Source organism: Sciurus carolinensis, chromosome 9, assembly GCF_902686445.1.
Source record: "Sciurus carolinensis chromosome 9, mSciCar1.2, whole genome shotgun sequence".
Taxonomy (NCBI): domain Eukaryota; kingdom Metazoa; phylum Chordata; class Mammalia; order Rodentia; family Sciuridae; genus Sciurus; species Sciurus carolinensis.
In genome coordinates, this window is record NC_062221.1 from 95,170,950 (window position 1) to 95,181,297 (window position 10,348).

General features: G+C 35.3%; 1 pseudogene; it reads right to left on the reverse strand.

Moving 5' to 3' along the window:
- Positions 1 to 1,490: 1,490 nt before the first annotated feature.
- On the reverse strand, positions 1,491 to 2,429 carry LOC124993700 (olfactory receptor 5K3-like; annotated as a pseudogene).
- Between the last annotated feature and the right edge of the window lie 7,919 nt (positions 2,430 to 10,348).

Sequence of the window (10,348 nt, forward strand, 5' to 3'; positions counted from 1 at the left end):
ATTGAATTTGTGAAGAATGTGGTATGATCAACCAATGCTACTTTCCTTGCTTTTACTTCTTCCAATGAATCTGACAAATCCTATATATAAATTTTCTGAAACTCTGATATTACATTCCTTTACTTTGCATATGCATGACAAGACAACTAGGAAAAAATTAATTATTCTAGTATGACTGGCTTGTAAATATTTACTGTATCCAACTGAATAATTTGGAGATAAGTACATATTCATGAAACTCTTATCATATACAATTGACATATGTATTCAAATATGACCTGATATCACAGCATCACATAGTTTTTACATTAGTTAAACATCGAGATATATACAGAACTTTAAAAACTTATTTATCACCAAATTCAAATAACCTTAATAATGGTCAAAAGAACTAAACAGACATTTCTCAAAGAAAAAACTACAAATGTTCAACAAATACATGAAAAAAATGTTCAGCATTCCCATTAATCAGGGAAATGCAAATCAAAAAACCTATTGAGATTTTGTCTCTAGTCAGAATGGCAACAACCAAGAATACAAATAGAAATAAATGTTGTCAAAAAATGGTACACTCATACATTGTTGGTGGGAATGCAAATTAGTATAACCACTGAGGAAAGCAGTATGAAGTTTTCTCAAAGGACTAGGAATAGAACCACAATAAGATTCAGCTATTATACTCCTTCCTATTTTCCTCTAACAACTAAAATCTGCATTCTATTGTGATGTAGGCACATGGTTATTAATAGAAGTACAACTCACAATAGCCAAGTTATGAAGTCAGCCCAGGTATCAAACAACAGATGAATGAATCAAGAAAATGTAATATAGGTACAAAATGAAGGTTTCCTCTTCCATAAAAAACAATAAATTTAGGACATGTGCTGGTAAGTGTATGGAACAGAAGAACATCGATTCTATGTGAAATAAGCCAGACTCAGAAAACTAGAATCAAAAGTTTTCTCTCTTATGGGGAAGCTAGAGGAAAGTAAGGGAAAAAGGCAGGGGGGCCGTGGATTCCATAAAAATAGTGGGTAGAGCAGTGGAGTAAAGGAGGGGAATAAGGGAGATATAAGTGAGACATGAAAAGGGAGGAACTGCAGAATGAAATTGATTGAATTATGTTTGTGACTTATAACATGTGTATACCACAAAGAGTTCCACTCTTATGTATACCTGTACAGCACAAATTTATACTAACCAAGGAAAAATAGAAGGAAGACCAGTACAACAGAGGAAAGGTAACAGGCAGGTCAGAGTGGAGGGAAAGAGAAGACACTGGGGACTGAATTGGAGCAAACCGTATGCCATGTGTGTGTGATTATGCCAACCTGAATCCTGGTGTTATGTAGGTAATTCAACTGAAATACCATTAATATTTTAACAATTTAATATTTTATTATGAAGTGACTTTTCTACTTCCTTAGTATTTGGAGACTTAGAAAAGGACTATCAAATGGAAATCAATCCTTCAGGGGAGATGATACTTGTTACATAAAATTACAAGAGTGCCTCTTCATAATTCTTTTCATAACATTTGATACTTCCTTGTTTCTTAGACTATAAATAAAAGGGTTTAATAAAGGAATTACTAGAGTATAAAAAATGGCAATTGGTTTTTCTGTATCCCCTTCATTAACTGAACTTGGTCTAATATACATGAAGAGAAGAGAACTATAGAATATTGACACAGAAAGTGGGATGCACAGGTAGATAGAGCTTTGCCCCTTCCCTCTTTAGATTTCATTGTGAATATAGTGAAAAGGATATAGAAATAAGAGATTAGGACTATGGTAATAGTGAAGATTTGAATTGACCCTGCCAAGATGAATATCATCAATTCATTGATATAAGGGTCAACACAGGAGAGTCTGTATAATGGAAGGATATCACAAAAAAATTGATTGATACATTGAGATCCACAGAAAGTTAACCTAAATAAAAATCCTACTTCAACCGTGGGATGCAGGACTCCAGTTATGTAGGGTCCTGTGGTCATCTGAATGCAGAGTTTCTTTGACATCAGGGTGTGGTACTGCAGTGATCTGCTTATGGCCACATAGTAGTCATAGGCCATTGCTGCAAGAAGAAAGCAGTCTGCAGTCTCAGTAAGACAGAGAAAATAGAATTGTGCCATGCACTCATAGAGGGAAATCCTTCTGTCCTCAGAAAAGAAGTTCTCTAACATCTTGGTAGTGACAGCACAGGAACAGCAGAAGTCCATGAGAGCCAGGTTGCCCAGGAAGATGTACATTGGTGTGTGAAGACGGGGCTCCATGTAAATCAAGGTCACCAAACCTACATTCCCTACCATGGTGACCAGATAGATGGCAGAGAATACCACAAACAGAAGGGTCTTCAGGTCCAGGGTTTTCTGTAAGTCCCATGAGGATGAATTCAGCTGTTGTGGAGTGATTTGCCTCAGGCATCCCTGGCTTTTCTGATGAGATAAACTGCAGAGAAATTCAATTGATATTTTAAGTAGAAATGTTTAATTCACCCTCTCTATCTGTCATATGTATCATGGAGAATCATGTCTTCTTCAAATTACCCTGTGCTCTCCCTGAAAACTGGATGTAATAATACGTTAGGTCTTGTGGGAATAAATATAACACAGTATTTTCACACAGGATTGTCTTGAAATGTCTGCATGAATTCGTTATGTGAAAAAGTTCTTTCTACAAGAATTGTCCTATATCCACGTAATGATTCATATTTAATTTAATTAACTTGTCATTTTGAAATTAAAATATATTTTCTCATGGTAGCTTTCTTCTTATAAATTAAAAACAATTTATACATATTGCTTTATGGGATCGATGAACTATTTTATAGTAATTGGTCTTCATATTTTAAACAACTAACTGGCTGATTTTTAAAAACTGTGAAAAATCACAGTGAGGTTCAGAAACAGTTTCTCTAGCTTCTTAACCTTTCCCAGGTAATGTTTTCTAGGAATATTTTATAGAAATCTCTATCTATTGCAATAGGGTAGAAACACAAAAGATCTTTAAATTTCTTAATAAATTATAAAATTTATTTTATATTCATTTTAACCCATTTTGGATTCCACCCCTATTTTTTTCTGCCGAATCTATCTAATTATCCACTTGTCCAATATTTTCTCTAGTTTTTAGTGTAGTATATGCACATTTAACATTTGAGAATTTTTGTGAACCTCTCCTTTCAAAATGTGCACATTCTTAATGAATATTATCTCCTATATAGTCTCATGCACTCTCAAACTTGTTTTCTAGAAACTAATGTCTATATTTGTGTTGAGTGCCATAGAGATTCCACATTTTTCAATAATTAAATTTATAAACACAATTACTCCCAATCTGCTATTTATTCATTGAAATTCAATGCTCACCTCAATTTATTTCACATTTATTATTGCTGGCGACAACATTTCAAATGCAGAAACAACATGGGTTTTAAAGAATGGTAAATTAGCTTTCTTTTCTCCCAGAAATTTCTACAAGTCTTTGGCTTCAGCATATTTTAGTTATCAATTTTTTGATTAGAGTCTATAATAGTAGTAAAAATATGCATTGTTTTAAACATTTTCAAAAATACTTTTGCTTCTTATTCTTGTCTACACTGAATTTCATTAACTATTTTGCTCCCATAATATGGTGAGGTGCTAGAGTTTTATCACTAGATAGAAACAATGAATAACTTGCCCATTATATTTGAGGTCTACTATGCTCTTAAAATTTAAAATGTTAAAATTTAAATATCCCTCAAAATTTTATTATTTTAGCATTTATCATTTTTTCTGTCATTATTTTAGCAACACTTATTGATAAGCAAGCACACAATGTTTATCTGAGGTCTGAAAAAATAGGTTTAGTTTTCAAAAGTTATTTAATCTAGGAGATAATGTATCAGAAAATACTTAATGAAAACAAATTTTCTCTTCTCCAATGCAAAGTGTAACTATTCCTCTGAATCAGAAATTACATTACTATATGAGCCAAAATTATTTTACAGGGTCCTTAATAGACTTACCTGTATGTTTGGTGATAAAACCATGGTACTTTTGCACTCAGAATACTCTGAATTGACCACTTACTGTATGTCATTAACTCTTTCCATAGTGTCTTCCATTTAGAGACAAACTTAAAAAATTAAGTAGATAGAATTTAAACACAATAAAAATTACTGAATGATTTTAAGGAAATATGTTCAAGTTTATACTACAAATAAATTAATAATTCATTCTCACACTGAGTTCACTGATGAATACATTATCAGCGCTTCTTGGACACCTGATGTTTTATATTTTCAGGGCAATCAAGATTTAAAATGTTCCAGAAAACTTCTAGACTTCATCAATGAATTTGGCAAAATAGCAGGGTATAAAATCAACACGCCTAAATCTAAAGAATTTTTATAAACAAGTGATGAAACATCTGAAAGGGAGATGAGGAAAACAACTCCATTTGTAATAACCTCCAAAAAAATAAAATACTTGGGCATCAATCTAATGAAAGAGGTAAAAAATCTCTACAATGAAAACTACAAAACATTGAAGAAAGAAATTGAGGAAAACCTTAGAATATGGATAGATCTCCATGTTCTTGGATAGGCAGAATTAATATTGTCAAAATGGCCATAACCAAAAGTGCTATACAGATTCAATGCAATTCCAATTAAACTCACAATGATATGCCTTACAGAATTAGAGCAAGCAATCATGAAATTCATCTGGAAGAATAAGAAACCCAGGATAGTTAAAGCAATCCTTAGCAGGAAGAATGAAGCAGGGGTATCTCAATACCAGAAATTCAACTATACCACAAAGCAATAGTAACAAAAAGGGCATGTTATTGGCACCAAAATAGACAGGTAGATCAATGGGACAGAATGGAGGACATGAACACAAACCCAAATAAATACAATTTTCTCATACTAGACAAAGGTACCAAAAATATACAATGGACAAAAGATAGCCTCTTCAACAAATGGTGCTGGGAAAACTGGAAATCCATATGCAACAGAATGAAAATAAATCCCTGTGTCTCACCCTATAAAAAACTCAACTCAAAATGGATCAAGGACCTTGGAATCAGACCAGAGAACCTGCAACTTATAGAAGAAAAAGTAGGTACAAATCTTCAACATGTCAGCTGAGGATAGACTTCTTTAACAGGACTCCCATAGCACAAGAAAAAAAAGCAAGAATCAACAACTGGGATAGATTCAAACTAAAAAGCTTTCTCTTAGCAAAGGAAACTATCAGCAATGTGAAAAGAGAGCCTACAGAGTGGGAGAATATCTTTGCCACTCATACTTCAGATAAAGCACTAATTTCCAGAATATATAAAGAATTCAAAAAACTCTACACCAAGAATACAAATAACCCAATCAATAAGTGGGCTAAGGAAATGAACAGAGACTTCACTGAAGAAGATATACAAGCAATCAATAAATATATGAAAAATTGTTCAACATCTTTAGTAATAATAGAAATGCAAATCAAAACTACCCTAAGATTCCATCTCACCTCAATTAGAATGGCGATTATCAAGAATATTAGCAATAATAGGTGTTGGTGAGGATGTGGGGAAAAAGGTACACTCATACAATGCTGGTGTGTTTGCATATTAGTGCAGCCAGTCTGGAAAGCAGTGTGGAAATTCCTCAGAAAGCTTGGAATGGAACCACCATTTGAACCAGCTATTCCACTCCTTGGCCTATACCCAAAGGACCTAAAATCAGCATACTACAGAGATACAGCCACATCAATGTTCATAGCTGCTCAATTCACAATAACTAGATTGTGGAACCAACCTACATGTCCTTCAATTGATGAATGGATAAAGAAACTGTGGTATATATGTATATATGCAATGGAATATTACTCAGCTATAAAGAATAGTAAAATTATGGCATTTGCAGGCAAATGGATGAAATTGGAGAATATCATGCTAAGTGAGATAAGCCAATCTCAAAAAACCAAAAAATGAATGATGTCACTGATAAGGGGATGATGATACACAATGGGGGAGTGAGAGGAGGACTAGAATGGAGGAAGGAGGGACTGTATAGAGAGAATAGAGGAGTGGGAGGGTTGGGGGGAAGGGAATAAATAACAGAATGAATCAAACATCATTACCCTATGTAAATGTATGATTACACAAATGCTATACCTTTATGTCATGTACAAACAGAAACAACATGCATCTCATTTGTTTACAATAAAAATAAATAAATTTTAAAAAGATTCAAAATGTGGTCTTTAAAACATCAGGGAATAAATTATAAAAATCTAGGACAGTTTCTCTATTCATAGGTCTGAGACAGCAATTAGGTTAGCCTTAGGGCACAGGCAGAGTTGTCCATTAATTCTAAAGGGATTTCCTTGGCACTGACATCAGGGTAGTTCCTACACAGATTCCCAATCTGAGAGACATGGTTCCCAAAACATGTTGGTCAAGCAACATTAATTAAAGAGGGATACATGTTGAGATTCTGAGATTATATCAAATGACCATCAGCAAAGTCAGTTTATGAGTCATGATCATAATTCTTTGTTCCTTTGTTGTTTTACTCTCATCTCTCTTTCTCAAATCTTATTTACCATTCCAGGAAATAACTCCTGTGAACCACCTCTTCCAGACATGCTCCACATGCCTACAGTTATCACACATTTGGTTCACTCAAAATATTATGGACTGATTAGGTTCCAGTTCTCAAAATGCAATTATTTTACCTATGAATATTTCCTGCATTAACATAGGGGCTTTTGCAGACACCACTTATCCAAACCATTATACTCTGCCCATGTCCCCAAAGCTCTAGTCCTTGTCACAATACAAAATGCATTTAGTTTATCTCGTAGAGTTCTCATAGTCTTAACAGTTTCAGCATTTCCCAGAAGTCCAAATCAAAAGTCTCATTTAAGACTCAAAGCAATCTTTTGCCTCTGAGCACATATAAAAATAAAAAGCAAGTCATGTACATCCAAAATATTATGGTTCTGCATAGTTTCCCATGCTAAAAGGGAAGAACAGGTAATAGAAAGAGGTGATGGGACTGAAGCAAGACCTAAATCCAGTCAGATAAACATTATATATAGCTCCACCTCCAGCATCTGGGGCACATGGTGGCACATGTGATACCTAAACAATTCAGGTTCCCCCCCACATTTGACCTTGCTGATTTCAGCCCACATGTCCTCTCTTTAAACCTGCTTCTTCCTATGGCTGGTAGACAGTCATCTTAATCAAGGGGTTTTCCACTGAAGCTTCGGCTTTCTTCTCACAACCTCACACATCATCTCTCAGGTTCTGCCCACTGGATTCATCCCCACTATACTTTGCCTGACTTCCCTGACCTTCCTTTGAAATCTTGGTGGAAGCTTCCCTGACCTTTTTACTTCACTATCCTGCATTCCTGAAGGACCATCACCATGTGGGTGAAACCAAGGTCTGCTGCCAGCTTGAGAAGGTGGGCCATCCAGGCACATGGTTGCAAGATTCTCCATGTGCTGGGTGACTGAGAACAACAAAAGGAATCTCGGGGAAATTTTTCTCTGAGCATCCCTGTGCAAGCAAGCTGCCCTCATGGTCTCTTAAACTGGTTTTTGCTTTAACACCCTTGAGACTATCATGGGTGTGATCTTACCTCAAGGAACCTTTCTAAATATCTCTGTACAAAGTACTTACCTTAGTGGAGAAAGTCTCTTCAGCAACCACAACCTCCTTGGTCCCAGCTTTAAACATAATTTCCTGGAACAACTGAAAGTTTTTAAAACTTATACTCTGCTCTCAATTCTCACAGTAAACTTGGTTAGAATCCATCATCAATAACCATACCACCATGAGAATGCTGTGCTGCATTGAATTTCCTTGTGCCAAATTACTTTTGAATTTAGCCTCACACATAATCTGTGGACATCAGGAATATGTAGACAAGTTCTTCACTGGGATGTGACACAAACTGCCTCCAGTCCAATTACCATTAGAATCCTCATATACTTTTGAAACTATTGGACACAGACTTTACTGAACTCATCCCTTTCCCAATTCTGCTATTCTGAGCTCCCACCAGAATCACCCACTAAATTCTTTTTACAACATTCTAAGTCTTCTGTCTGTATCTTCAAATTTTTCCAAACTCCTCCAACAACCCAGTTTCTAAAACTTCTGAACCACATGGTCTCTCAGTCACAGCAACAATTCCACCTCAAGCAGTAACATCAATTAATAAAGTTAACGTCTATATTCCTAATTAAAGTAGAATACCTTGAAAACTCAAGTGACTGTGCACTTGATCCATATGTTGGAATAATGATTCAGGGTGTTTGTTTTAGGATGCACTCTGAGTACACAAAATGGCTTGGAGGAATAAAATGATATGCACAGGTCCTTTACTTCTCAATTCAGTCTTGAATGATTTCAACTAGAAAGAAGAATAATAGATATAAAGTTCCTTTCCCTTAACCCACAAACCTACTGATTCAACAATACACACAGACCATCTCACTTTGTAGGAAACCCAGAATTTGGTTGAGAAGCTTCTGGACTGGGTGAGCATAAAACCAGCCACACTGAGGCCAGGACGAAGACTGAAGACATCAATTATCATAATTCTTCCCCCAGCACAGCTCCAAACAGTCAGGAGGAACCTTCAACTCCCAGCTTCTCTCTGGGGAAGAAAGAAAAGAAATAACCGGACATGTCCAACTTTCTGATTTTTCTGAATGCTGCTTGATACGTTAGTAATTCAAAGGATTTAAAAATGGGAAATTTTAGATAAAGGAAGAAAAAAGAGAGAAAACTGAAATCAATGACAACAATTGAAGTGGAGCTTTATAAGAGATGAAAAAGAAGAAGGTGAAAAAGAAGAAGATGACTGTAGCAAATTACATGTGAAAAAAATTGCACAACCTAAAGAAATAGTGGGCAAAGCATTCTAGTATGTGTCTCTTGCTCTTACTGTGGGTCCTATTGTTATTAATAGTATCTCCAAATAAAACTGACTTCACAAAAAAACAAAAGAAATGGATACATTCCTAAAAATATAAAGTACCAATACTGAATCAGGAAGAAACAGACTTATCATAAAGAGATTGAGTAATAAGAAATCTCTCCATGAGCAAAAGCTCAGGACTTGATAGCTCCATTAATGAATTCCACCAAACATTAAAAGAATGATTAATGGAATGCTTCTCAGCCTCTTCCCACCAATGGAAGGAACACTTTCAAATGCATTTCAAGAGGCCAATGTCCCGCTAATACCAGACGGAAAGAGAACAAGCACAGGAAATTACAGAGACCAGCCTAAATATAAATGGGGACAGTGACTAACAAAAAGGTTACATTTTATTAGGGATGAGCAGAGGAGTGCAATTAGGAATATGCACTCCATGACAGATAGTAGACAGTTAGGCAAAGAAGGTAAATATTTTCAAAAACACAACAGGGAAGGGTTATGTAACCTATCCTAAAAATAAACTTTGGCTACATAATGACTTCAGGCTCTATTCATGTCACAAATGAAAGGATTTCATTATTTTTTAAGGGATGTATAGTATATTTAGTTTGTGTACCAATTTCTTCACCAATTTATTAGTTGATGGACACACAGATTGTTTCCATTTCTTAGCTATAGTGAAAAATGCTAAGGAATCTCTTGGGGCATAAGGTCTTTGATCCTTGTTCTGAGTAGGTGTTTAGTTCCCTGACTTCCTTGGGCTGGAAGTTCTTCCTTCTGGCTCTCTGGGAGGTATTGCTATTCTCCATATAGGATCCTGTTTCTTTCACTGGAACTATGCAGTCAACTAGAAACCTTTTCTCTTTCCTCCTAACTATGTGCTTTGCCACTATGGCCCTAATTTTCTCATCTTTTTTCTTCCTACAGTTGATATAGTGAAAACTTTCTTGAGCTACAAGGTACAATGGCTCCTTTGGGGCTGCTGGGATGTCATAAATTAATCTCAATGACAAGAGTCCAAGAGAAAAAAGGAAGAAAATCGTGGGATGTGCAAAGTTCAATTTATTGCACTTGGTAGGGAAAAATATGAACAATGGATGTTTGAAATCTCTAGTTTTGGAAGTTGTTGAACAATGTCTTCAGAAAAATAATTTTCTTTAATCCTGTAAACCTTCTGGAACACCAATCCCTCAGCTACCATATACTCTTTTCCACATTCTTCCGTACATTAATTTACCCAGAATTTTCTTCATGAGCTATATCTCCAGCTTCCTGGATTCCTTGTAACTGTAAAACTCTCCATCTCCAGCAGATAACTGGTACTTATATGCAAGCAAAGCTACACAAGTAATAACATTTTAATATGATTGATATTAATCCAAATTATATGATAAGGCTCTTC